Genomic DNA, 15,373 nt, shown 5'->3' on the forward strand with positions numbered 1-15,373 from the left:
AAAGGTCACCACACAAACGATTGCTTTCAACTCAAGAGAAGAATTGAGGAAGCCGTCAAGTCTGGAGAATTGGCTCATTTGGTAAAAGGGGTCAAAGACAAGATGGCCGAAAGAAAAAGCAAAGAAGTGAATATGGTGAATATAGACCAAGGTGTTCCCCACACACGACAACTCTTGGAGGCTTGGGAGCTTCAATGCATCTGCTTCCAACCGCCTCAAGGTAACTTACTCTCAAACCCTCTAACAGTGGAAGCGAATGTGGGAATGCTCCAAACAAACAAAGTCTACATTAACACAGGGACGACCACAGAGATCATGTATGAAAGATTCTTCAACCGGCTAAGCAAGGAAGAGCGTTCAAGGCTTCAATCCTCCGAGTCATATATAAAAGGTATCGCCAACGTACCCTTGAAGCCTTTAGGCCAACTAACCCTTGATGTTTGTTTTAGTGAAAGCAAGATGAAGAAAACCAAACCACTCACTTTCGTAGTTATCAACACACCTTCCAGCTATGATGTAATCATAGGAAAGCCTGGACAATGTGTATTCAACATGGCTATCTCGGTTGGTCAAGGTGCTGTGAAGTTTCCCCCCAACATGGGAATTGCAACCCTTCAACCTACCCAAGAGGTTTACACGGTTGAAGGGGAAAGATCAAAAAGCAAAGGCGAAGAGCAAGGCTTAATCATAAACCCCAAGTACCCTGAACAAAAGGTACGGGTAAACACAAGCCCCTCCAAAGAAACACTTTCACACCATGAAAATATGTTGATGAACTACAGTGATGTTTTTGCTTGGTGCCCGGAAGACATGACAGGCATCCCTCGAAGCATTGCAGAGCATGAACTCAAGATACCTCCCGATGTCAAGCCTGTCGTCCAAAAGAAACGGAGCCTAGCTCCTGAAAGAAGCTTGGCAGCATGCCAAGAGGTCGAAAAGCTTGTACAAGCTGGGATCCTACGTGAGGTCAAGTATCAATCTTGGGTGGCTAATCCAGTCATGGTTCGAAAGCCTGACAAGTCTTGGAGGATGTTCATCGACTTCAAAGAATAAACAAAGCAGGTCCAAAGGATTGCTATCCCTTTACCCGAGATGGACCTCAAGGTTGACTCTCTAACCGGACATCCCTTTAAGTGTTTTCTCGATGCTTACAAGGGTTACCATCAGATTCTCATGAAAGTGAAAGATGAAGAAAAAACCGCTTTCCACATGGACAGAGGTATTTTCTGTTACCAAAAGATGCCCTTTGGCCTACGAAACGCCGGTGCAATCTACCAACGTTTGATCGACAAATAATTTGCTAGCCAAATTAGCAGAAACTTGGAAGCTTATGTCGATGATCTAGTAATCAAGAGCAAAACCGAGCATCAAATGCTTGAAGACATACAAGAAACCTTCCAAAGCTTGAGAAAGATCAACATGAAGCTTAACCCGGGAAAATGCTCATTCGGGTTCGAAGAAGGCAAGTTTTTGGGGCACATTGTGGGAAAACAAAGCATAAAAGCTAATCCCAACAAAGTCAGGGCTGTTCTCGAAACCAAATCCCCACAAATCAAAAAAGAAGTGGAGAGCCTGAATGGAAAGCTTGCAGCATTGAAGCGTTTTACCTCCTAGCTTGCTGAGAAGTCCCTACCCTTTTTCACAACACTAAAGGATTGTACCAACAAGAAAGATTTCAGATGGACGGAAGAAGCGGAAGAAGCCTTCAACCAAATGAAGCAACACTTGGCTTCACTCCCAGCTATTGCAGCCCCTGAAACGGGAGAACTGATCTCTGTCTATCTCTCAGTCGCTGAAGAAGCACTAAGCACAGTTCTAACCATCGAACGAGACAAAGTTCAGGTACCCGTTTATTTATTTAGTAAAACACTAAAACTGGCAGAGGTCAAATATCCTCCTTTGGAAAAACTTGCTCTGGTCTTAATTCAAACGGCCAGAAGGCTTCGAAGGTACTTTCAAGCACACCATATACAAGTGGTCACTGACCAACCCATCAAAAGTGTGCTTGAAAAACCAGAAAATTCAGGCCGATTGGCCAAATGGGCTGTGGAACTAGGTGAACATAACATCACCTATGTCCCAAGTAATGCTATCAAAGCCCAAGTCTTGGCGGACTTCATTGTAGAAATCCCAAAATGAGTCATTCCTGAAATACACACAACCACCACTGAACCTTCTAACCCTGAAGCCTGGAAGCTTTTTACCGATGGAACTTCCAGCATCAAAGGGTCAGGAGCTGGGCTCATTTTAATCAACCCTGAAGGGTTAGAATTCACATATTCTCTTCGAGTTGAATTTCAGACCACCAAAAACGAAGCTGAATACGAAGCATTGATCGCTGGTCTGAAGATTGAAAAAGAGATGAAGATCCAAAAGCTACAAGTCTTCATAGACTCGTTGCTTGTTTCAAGTCAAGTCAATGACAGCTATATAGCCAAAGAGCCCAACATTAAGAAGTACCATGAAAAGGCAAAAGGGTTGATGACCACGTTTCAAGAATGCACCATCAAACAAGTCCCAAGATCACAAAATAAGAAAGTCGATGCCCTGAGCAAACTAGCATCCCTCACTTTTGCACACCTCACCAAGAAAGTACTGGTGGAAGTGCTGAAAACTCCTTCAATTCAAGAATTGGAGGTTCAAGATGTAATCACTGAAGAAGGTCCCAATTGGATGACTCCCATAGAAAGGTTCCTCAAAAATGGTGAGTTACCTTTGGACCAGACTGAGGCTGAAAGGGTTCGAATCAAATCCAGACAATATGTGTTGCAAGGAGAAACACTTTATAAAAAGGGCTACCTTGCACCACTACTGAGATGTGTAGGCCCTGAACAAAGTCAATATCTGATCAAAGAGGTTCACGAGTGGATATGTGGAGCTCATTTTGGGCGAAGAATGGTGGTAGCAAAATTGATGAACCTTGGATACTTCTGGCCCACCATGCACCGAGAAGCAACGGAATAACTCAAGAAATGTGAAGCTTGTCAAATTCATGCACTGGTTCCCAAAAGCCCTAAACACGATCTAGTCCCCATCTCCTCAGTTTGGCCCTTTCACAAATGGGGAATGGATATTGTTGGTCCATTCCCACCGGCCAAGGGTGGGGTAAAGTTTTTATTAGTAGCAGTTGACTACGTTACCAAGTGGCCTAAAGTCAAACCACTTGCAAAAATAACGGGCAAACAAGTTATCGACTTTGTATGGGAAACCATCATTTGCCGTTATGGGCCGCCAGGAGCGTTGGTCATGGATAATGGGAAAGAATTTGCTGAGAAGCCTTTTAGCACATGGTGCAAAGAGTTCAGAATCACTCAAGTGTTCAGCTCAGTTGCATACCCACAATCCAACGGCCAAGTTGAAAAAACAAACAGAACCATCGTTGAAGGAATCAAAACAAGGCTATGAAGGCACAACAACAATTGGCCTAAAGAACTCCCAAACATTCTATGGGCAATAAGAACAACCGAAAAGACAAGCCAAAAGCGAACGCCTTACAGCCTAGTGTTTGGATCGGAAGCCGCAATCCCAGCCGAAGTCGGAGTTGTGACTCAAAGAACACTCAACATGGACCTCGAATCAAACAACAATGAGACCATGTTGAATTTGCAACTCCTCGTAGAAATTCGTGATCAAGCCGCAATACAAGAGGCTAAATACAAGCAAAAAATGGAAGCTTATTACAATGCTAGAGTAAAGCATGAATGCTTCAAGCCTGGAGACCTTGTACTCCGAAACAAAGAGGCTAGAAAGAAAGAAAATCAAGGAAAACTTGGCCCAAAGTGGGAAGGACCATACACAATCCTCAAAGCCCACAAGGGTGGATCCTACAAGCTAGCTGACGCAAAAGGCAAAAGGCTTCCAAGACACTGGAACGGCAAAACCCTTAAAAGGTTCCATGCCTAATCAAAATGTAAAAATATATTTCAAGAGATGTACAATTCTCCTTTTTGTGAAACAACAACCTCTTGAATGAATGATAAACTTTTTGTCATAACTTGTCTTTACTATCCTATAATCAGGTTGAGAACCTAGCAAGAAACTCCATGGCAATGTCCATGTAAGGGGATGAGCTCCCAAGCCACATCGCTCAATAGGTTCATGGGTTGAATGGACCTATATAAGGGGTGAGTTCCTATGTCAATCCTACTCCATGAGTTGTCTCATAGACAGGTCTGAACAGCCTACACCAATTCGTTCCTTAAGCTTACAAAAGTTTACGAAAACAAAAAACATACACTAAGTAGTGATATAAAGGATAGCCAACATGTGCTTTTTACCTAATGAAGCCTTGAAGCTAAAGTGACTGCAGCACTAATACTTCTTAAGGAAAGTTAGCTAAAATCACATCAAACTAACAAGACAAGCAACCAACACACAAATACATAGAACATCATAGTTCGTAAACAAGGCCATTCCAAGGCCATAGCTAATAGCATTCATACATAATAAGCCAGTTAAGGCTAAACAAGGAAATCACAAGGATTCCCAAGAAAATGTTTAAAGGGCAAAAAAGGCCAAACACAACCACAAGGCAGAAACTTTAAGAGTTCCATGCCAAACCTACATTGTTTAGAGATTATATAACATTGTTTTAAAGTGCTAAGAAAGCTACGAATAAAGTGTTTAAACATCAGGAACAGGCTTTGAGGTACTAGCCTTACCACCCTTAGCCTTCTTGGACTTCTTGACTTGTGGGACAAAAGCCGAGCCTTCAAGGCTTGCCACATGAGATCCGTCGCTTCTCCCAGATAAAGTCTCTTCACTATCACCGGAACGGGAACGCTTTTTCGATAGAGACTCAAGCACCTCTTTAGCAACCTTCTCATCAAGGCCAGCTGGTTTCAAGCCCTGCAAAACTGAAAGAGGCTTACCATAGGATGATGAAACTTCACCTACATAAGGGTAAGTGAGCCTTTCCATCGCATGAACTGAACCGGTGAAAAGCTTGTAAGCTTCAGGATTGAAAAAGGGGGACTGCTCCATAGGCTGACCGGTTTCGTGATGATGGAAGCCTGCAATGAAACCTAAATGCTTCCCATGGCCTAGCAGCTTCGTGTAAACATCGCCCAGCACCGAGTTAAACTCTTTAGAATGAAGCAAGTAAGATACAACCTGCTGAAACCCATGCTCAATCAACCACTTGTTGTCATAAGAATCTGGGTAACCGAAGCCTTCAAGCCTTCCTTCTCCACCTCAAAGGCTCTCCTCTGCACCTCAAAGGCTTCACGGTCAGCATCCAACTTGGCCCTATCAGCCTCCATGGCTTTCTTCAACCCTGCCATCTCAATCTCATGGCCACAAGACAACTCGTCAATCCGTTTAACATACACCTTCTCCTTCTCAGAAAAACCTTCAACATCCTTCTTTATGGCCGTCATAGAGGCCTTCATCTTTTCCTTCGTCTTCATAAACCCTTCATACTCCTCCATCCCTTTTCGAAAGCGAGTAACACCTTCTGCCAAAAGGGCAGAAACGTTACAAGAATTCAAGATCAACCTGGATAACAAGGAGTCACCCTCCATCTTGGAAATAGTATCACGAACTCCCAGAGGAACAAAATGGGCTAACGCATCAGCACAAACTTTGGGATCCTTGAAACTATCCCCAACCTTGACACTCCACTCTGGCACATAAACCGCATCACCATCCAACTCTTGAACCACATGCATCATGGCTTTCTTCCCAGCCGACTTCCCCTTCTTAGAAACCACCAACCCCTGCTCCTTCTCAACCTACGTAGTTGGACCTTGGTCTTCAGAAACCTGAATGTCATCACTAACCTCAACTGGTTCATGAGAAGATGAAGTTCCAACATAATTCAACAAACGTCGTGTGGAACGACGAGTGGAAGACTTTGGAACAGCAGTTTTGGTGAACCCTTTAACGTTTGCAACCCCAACATACGCAACATCCTCAAATCAACCCTCCTTTCCTCGAACAACCAAATCCTCCCCAACAACGGCCGCAACATCAGTAAACCCAACATCCGAAGTGTCATCACTTTTCAAAAAGTCTAAGGCAGACATAACTACAAAACACAAAGAAAAATAATTAGCAAACATACCAACAAAACAAAGCAAAAGCGGAAAAAATAAATGCATACCCTTATTATCCCTCAAAAGCACAGGATCCCGATTAGGCTTATCCCAAAGTTTGCTAATTCCTAACAAAACAAGAAGATGTTCAGGGAGAGGGCGAAGACGCGAAGGACATGTTCTAATTGATTTCAAAAAGGCTTCGTTTAACTCAGATTCAGCCGGTTCTGGTTCATTTAGAACGGCTTCGGGTTGTCTCCAAACGGGTTTAAATGGAAGGATAGAATCGAAAACAAAGAAAAACCGGTCCTTCCAAGAACCGAGGGTTGTAACCGCCGAGGAAACCAAACATATATCAACCTTGGTATGTTCGAACGTGTACCAATCACCATTTTTCGCTAAGCGAAAGAAACGGAGAAAATTCAACAGCGAAGGGTCATAACCTAGGGCTCTACACAAAACTTCAAAATGCAAAACCCTAGCAAGCCCTAACGGATGGATTTGGCCGAATGATATACGATAATACTCCAAAACATTAAGAACAAAAACCGAAAAAGGGTGTCGGAGATTAGAAAATTCGAAATGACGGCAAAATAGAGCGATAAAACCTGCCGGACAACGATCGATGGAAGAATCGACCGGTGGAGCAATCGGTTTATACTTTAACCCTATTCCCCACTCAATACAAAACGATTCAACCTCTTCCTGGGTTAATCGGGAAAAACTGATCAAAAGATCCTTTTTGGCAACCATAATTTTGAAGAAGAAGGAAGGATCGAAACTAACCTGATAGTGGATTGAATGAAACTTGAAAGTGTTTATGGTGGAAATTGTTAAACAAATCTGGAAGAAAGTGAATAGTTATCCCATTGATAACTATTAATGAAAAACAGTTATTGGAAACCGTAATCTAACAGTTACAATCACGTCAACTGTCACATTAATAATTCAAAAAACAACCAAAACTGAACAAAGCTTAAAAGCCTACAAGCCTTGAAGCCTTTAAGCAATAAAAAAAATTTGTGCAAAAGTCAGAAGCCCTTGAGCATACTCCTCAAACACCTCTGACTTGGGGGGCTGATGACGGGGGTAGCCCAAGGAAATAATAAAATGGCTGGAACACATTAACGCTAAAAGGGTTAAAAGGTTAAAAGCTTCGTTTCCCGTCCAAACTTATGTAAACAAGTACCCACGTGCTACAGTATGATGTCACATAACTGTTCACATCCTTGTCCCCTCTGAACAAAGGACATGCTCTGATAAAGTAATATTATTTTAACTATGGACCAGCGGTCCAAATCTTCCCGCCCATAAAGGTCAACTCTCTAGGCAAACTGGAGGGGAACTACATTAGTTACAATTGGACGAAAGGCTTAAGTCTCTTCTCCTATATAAGAGAGACTTAGCCATAAATATAAACACAACAGATTTGGGCAGATAACACCATCTCCCAAATCTTCTCTTCTTCCTTGAGAAATATACTCTTAGCTTATTTCTTTCTTACTTCAATAACTTCATAGCTTCACCAAGAACATCATCCTAAAACTGATTCCAAACATCACGGTTCTTGATCTTCGATGATCTATAACAACAAACAACTAACTAGTGAACCTCCTTCTACGTTTTGCAAACGTAGAGGGACACCACGACCTGCGTTAGGTCAACCTGAACCCTTGAAGCTTTTTAGCCTAACAAGTCCATTCACTATCATTGGTCTTATCTTTGTTGTAGCAACAAAAGCATATAACCTTGAGTTGCTCGAAGCGTGAGTCTTCGATCTGTTTAATTTCCTCTTCAACATCATGTAAATTTGATTGTTTGAGTAACACATGAAAGTTTATGCAGATCTTTAGCGCAACAAAATTTATCAAGGAGAGGTGTACAAGAATGTGTAGCAAATAACCCAATAGACAAATGTTGGAGGTGCAAAGCCGATTGGGCGGATAATCAACAAGCATTATCCGAATGTGCGTTGGGTTTCGCTAAGGGGACCACAGGTGGCGCGGGTGGAGAAATCTACACGGTCACTGATCCTTCAGATGAGGATGGAGCAAATCCAAAAGAAGGGACGTTGTGATATGGTTCCAGCCAAAAGAAACCTTTGTGGATCATTTTTGAAAAGGATATGGTGATCACTTTGAAACACACACCTGTTGTTACTAGTGACAAAACAATTGATGGCAGAGGTGCAGTAGTTGAGATCGCTAATAGTGGAGGCATCACCATTCAAGAAGAGAACAATATCATAATTCACGGGATCAACATTAATAATGTTAAAGTAATGGACGGTTATGCAGGAAGGTCAGCTTGCGACGGTGATGCTCTCACTATTAAAACTGCTTCCAAGATATGGATCGACCATTGCACGCTTAGTAATGGTCCGGATGGGCTCCTCGATGTCACTGTGGGTAGCACAGCCGTAACCATTTCCAACTGCCGATTCCATGATCATGACAAAGTAAGAACAAGTTGAGAAACATAGGCAGCACCTTAGTTATATCTCTAATCTCACACTGTGTTAAGTCCACGTATGATATGATTTGTCAATACAAATACTATGCCTCAAACATTACCAAGATGATTTTGGCGCGTTGGATGTAGTTCGAGAAGAACTCTACAGTTAAGCATGTTTATGTGAAAGTAGTGCGAAAATTTTTGACGTTTTATAGAGACTACAATAGGGCAAACAAAAATAATTCAATGATATCCTTTTGGGCAAAACAGATAGTAATGATGATACGATAAACCGTATGTTATAACATATATTTGAACTAAGTTTTGTGTATTTCTTATATCTATATCACTAAACTTTAGAACGGGAAATTAAACAGGTTGTATTGCTTGGGGCAGATGATTCTCACACGGAAGATAAAATTATGCAAGTCACGGTAGCGTACAACAGGTTTGAAGATACATGTACACAAAGAATGCCAAGATGTCGATTCGGCTTTTTTCAAGTGGTTAACAATGATTACAACAAATGGAAAATGTATGCTATCGGTGATAGTGCGAATCCTACTATTCTCAGCCAAGGCAACCGTTTCGTCGCAGCCGATAAACGTTATACAAAGAAGGCATGTAACAAATAGCTCAATGTATATCTGAATGGGACACGCTATAGCTACAGCTACTCCACCCCCATATAATTTCACACATTAAATGATTGTATACAAAACACTCAAATGGCCGCTTTGATTAAAAAAGTTGAACTTTGAAAATTATGGTCGTTTGAACAGTATCTATATGGTTCTTTTGACCACAAGGGGGTCAAATTTTGAAAATATTGGATAGAATGATCGTCCGGAAAATATCCGGACAGACGTTCAGGCCATAGATGACCAAACTTTGAAATTCTTTGGTTAAAACGGTTGTCCGACCTCTATTCAGACCACCGTTGAAACGGCGTGGGATTAGATGTCAGATCGTGCGTTTATAACTGACCACTATATGAATAAATTAGCTACTAAAAACTTTAATGGATCATTATTCATAGTTACAGTTTGTATAGGTACTACAAAGAAGCTATTCTGAAGAGTCGAAATGGAGGAATTGGAATTGGAGATCCGAACAGGACGTATTGGAAAACGGAGCTATATTTGATGCATCTGGGACTGATCCACAGCTAACCCCTGAACAACAACATGGCATGATTGCAGTTGCACCAGGATCGGATGTTCCGCAACTCACTAGTGATGCCGGTGTACTCTCATGTGTGGTCGGACAACCTTGTTAACCAAGCTTTTGTTGTGCTCGCGTTGTCTCCATTATTATTTTTGTTTTACATGTTTTCTTATTTGTATATCTGAGTTAATTAATACTTCTATTCATTGAAGGGAAGTTAATAATATCACAATAAATAACGGGATTGTTTTGAGTTTTTATTTTATTATATTATGTTAGTATTAACTTATTTACAACTTTGTTACATAAACCAGTTAATATATATATATATATATATATATATATATATATTAAATACCAAAATGGGTTTGTCTCATAACGACTATTGTTTCATGAATGTACGTACTATTTATTTTACATCGTGTACAACATATTTTGCTTTGGCGCCCCTTGTTTTAGGTATGCATGGATCTCCTTTCATGTACTCTACATAACCATCCATTCCACCACTCCTGCTACTCCTCCTCTACAATTCCAAGCCATGTTTCCTTCAATCGCATCTTCCATGGCGTATGCTAGCCTTTCTTTCTTCCTTTTCGTGTTCCTTCAATCCTCGATGATGAATCTGTTGGTTATTTTAGTGTTATTGATTAATTTGTCAATCAAGGAAATAACGTCAAAGATTAAAAGAATTAGGTGACGCGGGAGTGTGGGCTCGATCTAATTCTAAATGTTATTTGTGCTTTGTAATAACATTGGGTATATTATTTAAGTAATTTGGTTTAAGTTTTATGTGAAGCAGGCTTATTTAATATTTGGGCTCATGTGGGAATTGATCAAATTAATAATTGATTGATATATTTTCCCTAGTGAACTACTTTCTCAATCTAAGAACAAATACGATAGCAACACCGTTGATGAACGTAATTATAAAATTTAATTCCATGTTACGAATTTTATGTCTAATCCGATAAATCATTGCGTGTGTCCCACAAATAGGTTTATCTAACAGTGATTAGAAGATTTAGAGAAAGATCCACGTTTCAATTTCTTCATCTACAATTGCATAAAAAATTACCATGTTTGTTTGTTTAATTGGATGATTTTGGATTATAGAATTTATAGACTACACAATACATACAGCATATTCGTCTTCTACGATCTTCTAGGTTACTACTTTCCCCAATTCTTTTGAATATGTGATTCCTATTTGTATCTGTTCTGGTGGTTTGTGTGTTGTTATTAGTCCTTAGTCGCATATTTTCAAACTAACCAATTGTCTATCAATTTCAATTCAACAAATCACTATCCCCCTTGATGACGGGGATAGCCCAAGGAAATAATAAAATGGATGTAACACATTAACGCTAAAAGGGTTAAAAGGTTAAAAGCTTCATTCCGGCCCAAACTTATGTAAATAAGCACCCACGTGCTACAGTACAATGTCACATCACTATTCACATCCATGTCCCCTCTGACCAAAGGACATACTCAGACAAAGTACTGTTACTTTATCTATGGACCATCGGTCCAAAGCTTCCCGCCCAACAATGGTCAACTCTCTAGGAAAACTGGAGCGGAACTAGTTAGTTACATCTGAACTAAAAGGCTTACATCTCCTCACTTATATAAGGGATGCTTAGCCATAAACACAAGAACACCAGATCTGGAGTTAATACATACTCTTTGATCTTCTCTTCTCTCTTGAGGAATACACACTTTGCTTATTCCTTTCTTACTTCACAAATATCATAGCTTCACCCATGAACCGATTCCAGACATCACGGTTCTTGATCATCGGTGAGCTTTAACAACAAACAACTAACTAGTGAACCTCCTTCTACGTTTTGCAAACGTAGAGGGACACCACGACCTGCGTTAGGCTAAACTGAACCTTTGAAGCCTTTTAGCCTAACCAGTCCATTAGCTATCCTTGGTCTTATCTTTGTTGTAGCAACACCCCTGTTGTTCTCTAGTGTTTTGATTTCGAATTTGAGAGGTTACGAGCATAATGTTATTCCAGAGCTATAAAGAGTATTCGAATGTTGGTGATTTCCATTCCACACAAAAATGGCTTCAATTTTCCAAAAAGCCGTAGCTACATCATAGCTCTTAAGGTTCGTAACCGTAAACCCTTAATGTTATTCCAGAGTTGAAGTCATATTTTAAAAGGTGTATATGTAGATTCCCCTTGTTTGAAGACCTAATTCATGTAAGAAACGTTGTTAAACACATGAACTCTTGCACTAATTAATATTTCTTACCAAAATGCTGTGACACTAATTTGAAAACAAAAAAATAATATAATAAATGTGTATACGTTTTAAGAGTATCATATTCAAACCATTATGCAAAATGATGTAACATGTCATGGTCTTAAAATCATTATAACTTAATTATAAAGGTCAAACGACATGTACAGTCCATGATGACATTTATTCATTAAAAACAATTACATATTTAATAATTAAATATCTTATTGTTAGAATAAGATGTATCGTAAGTTGGTTAGTTGTTACAACTGAGATTTAATTCATTGACCAAGTCATTATTTTAATAACTAGACAACTAACGCAACTACTAACTATTCATTTATTCAATATATAATTTATCCATTAAGTAAATTTTACAATTTTATAAATAAATAATTGATAAGATTTAAAGTCTCATTTTATGTAAGAGTAGGTTTGATTTGACTTAAGTTTTTCTTCTATTACTACTAACTTTTAGGTTTACTTGTCTTACCAGTTTTTTTCCTAAGAATAATATTATAAAGGATCTTACTACTACCAATGCATGTATGTCTGTGTTAGGTACGTGAATCCAAATAAAGCCCGGACAAGTTTGGTGGGGGTGGGGGGGCCTTTCTCACATTACATTTATGTTTTATATTATTTTAATATTTTTAATAGGTTTGTGGAGCTTTATTGTTCTAAATGAAAAAGAGTGTTTTTGAAGTAAGTATGGAGTTTAATTTGGTGGTTTGTAGATGTTTGTTGTTATGCTCTTATACATTGTCGATTCGTCGAAGGCTATTAGCTGATAAAAAAAACCATATTTGTAATTTGACTAAATATGAAAAACCTAACTTTCGGTTTCGTTTCCAAGGGAACCCTAGAAGTTCCCCACATGCCTCTAATTAGCGATTGAATGATTTTAATCTTAATTAAAATATTCTATATTGTTTTGAAATGAAATAAATGACACTTATGACAGATGGAAATACATCTCTACACATGATTGCCAATTACAGGGGAAAAAGAAGTTATAAATACAACTAATTAAATTGTCTTTTGTATTATTATCAACCAATAATTTGTAATTTTTTATATATATTTATTAAGAAACATAGATATTACATCAACATAGCAGGTAGGCGGGTAACAAGCTGCGCCGTCACCTCTTTCTGAATTGCAAAGCCTAACCTGCTAAAGACATACCCCTGCCCCTTTGGAGTCGACACATTGCTATGCACAACCCATTGGACCCTGGTTAGGAAACGATAGCTTCCGGTACCAAGGAGCCAAAGGTATCAAAAGCCAGAGGGACAAAAACATGTTGGTTCTCTTCGCAGGCTTTAGCATGTTTCTCCACCTTCTTCGTTTCAGCCCTTTTCATTGCTTGCCCAGCTACAAACCCATTATCCCTCAAACTAGCTAAAGGAGATACTCATGTGAGATCAACTTGTAATTTAAATTATTAAAATTGAATTTGGCTATAAAGATATAATGATTTAGAATATTGGTGATTAATTTGCAAAGTTTTTTTGTAGGACTAAAGAGTATAATATATTAATACCCAATCAATAAGGTCACAGGTTCGATCCTCGATCTCGAACCGGTTTTACCGGCTCTTGTTGTGGTGCCATTTGGCCGGCGTGGGAGACGGGTTTATCCGGTAGGTGGTAAGCGTTCTCCAATAACTCACTAGTGTCCAAGCGTGAGCTCGGTTAAGACGACAAAGTCTTGATCTCGGAAGGGTTGAAAGTCACTGTTCTAAAAAAACAAGGAGCTAAAGGGCAAACACATCAACATACGTCACCATCAACATGCTTTTAACTACTTTACAATTTACAAATTATTTCGCCTTGATAGGGTTAGCGATAAGGCTCAAAACTTAGGCCTCATATGAAATGTTTTTCCCAACGACATGTCATCACTATAAATTTATTTGTATTTATTTTAATTCTTTCTTTTCTTTTATTTATCTTAAAAGGTCGACGCCATCTCAATACTTGAATCATTTGTTAATGTAACCGGTTGAGTAAGTCTTTCTAAAAAAATGAAATAATGGCCATTTAACTGTGTGTAACTATTATAAGACAATTTGCGATTTAAGTAATTGATCAAATACAACAATCACACATACACAGATTATTAACTAAGGTCAACTAAAAGTACCAGTTGACTTTATACAAGGAACACAAGGAAAGTTAAACTAGTTTTAAGACTTTAAAATAATTATAGCAACGAATTATAAGATAAAAGTAATATATCTTCAATATATATCTTAAATCTATAATCTATATAAACAAAACAATAACGTTTTGCGATGTGGTTGCTCCTCTTTTATAATATATATAAACAAATATATATTATTTGACCCGAATTTACGAGTATGAGTCTCTTCAAACCCAGATATTTTTTAAATAAGTTATAATATCTCATTAAATTAAAAAGTAATCTCACCAAATATTTGATATAAAAATCAAATAAAGTAGATATATACTAAAAATTAATATCTGATTTATTTAAAAAAGATATATATTATTTATAAAGTAGAAGATTTTAATACATTTGACCCGAATTTACGGGTATGGTCTCACCAAACGCGGATAACTCTTAAATGAGTTATAACATCTCATTAAATTAAAAATTAATCTTACTAAATATTTGATATGAAAATCTTATAAAATAGGTATATATACTAAAAATTAATATCCGATTTTTTTAAAATAAAATATATATTATTTATAATTAAGAAACAATTTTATATTAAAAAGATAAGCGGGTTATGGGTCACCAAACCTAGATAGCTTTTAAACGGGTTTTAGCAAATCTTTTATTTGTGAAACCCTTACAGCATGAAATCTTAAGCATATTATTAACTTTCTTACAATAAATAAAATTAAAATTCAAAAAAATATATAAATATTAAAAATAAAAAGTGTAAAACAACTCCCGTAATACGAAAGATAAAATCAAGTGTGTGTGTGTATATATATATATATTCACTATTATAAGCCTTAAGAATTTTATATTAATACATTTAAACGTATTGATTTTAAATTATACAAAAAAAGTATCACAATATATGCTATTAGTATTTATTAATTGAATTGGGTGAACTGATCAAAGAAACAAAATACTAATAAATTAAACATGATGAGTTAAAATAAAATGAGATCATAAATTAACATTTTACGTAAGATGGTTGATTATTTTAACGAAGTCGGTGCGACATGAACATGAAAATAACGTATGCCCATTGATATATCTCTTTGTGGAGTATTTGGTAATATGATGATGGTATTCAAAATTGTTTTGGTATTTAAATATAAAAGTAGCTATTTAATTACTACTTGAGTTAAAAGAGTAAGATATCCGTCTTAATTGTTTTATATTATATACTAGGATATAACTTATGTAATATACGGGTGGTTATGAAACACAAAAAAAAAATTAAAGTTAATAATATACATAATAAAATAACTTATT

The 15,373-nt window shown here is 37.8% G+C and overlaps 1 pseudogene; it reads left to right on the forward strand.

Moving 5' to 3' along the window:
* The first annotated feature begins 6,917 nt into the window (after nt 1-6,917).
* LOC143607859 (pectate lyase 4-like) lies at nt 6,918-9,768 on the forward strand (annotated as a pseudogene).
* Nucleotides 9,769-15,373: the final 5,605 nt, after the last annotated feature.

Source organism: Bidens hawaiensis, unplaced genomic scaffold (assembly GCF_021521415.1).
Source record: "Bidens hawaiensis isolate Kalapana, Puna unplaced genomic scaffold, B.hawaiensis_p1.1 tig00002125_1, whole genome shotgun sequence".
Lineage (NCBI taxonomy): Eukaryota > Viridiplantae > Streptophyta > Magnoliopsida > Asterales > Asteraceae > Bidens > Bidens hawaiensis.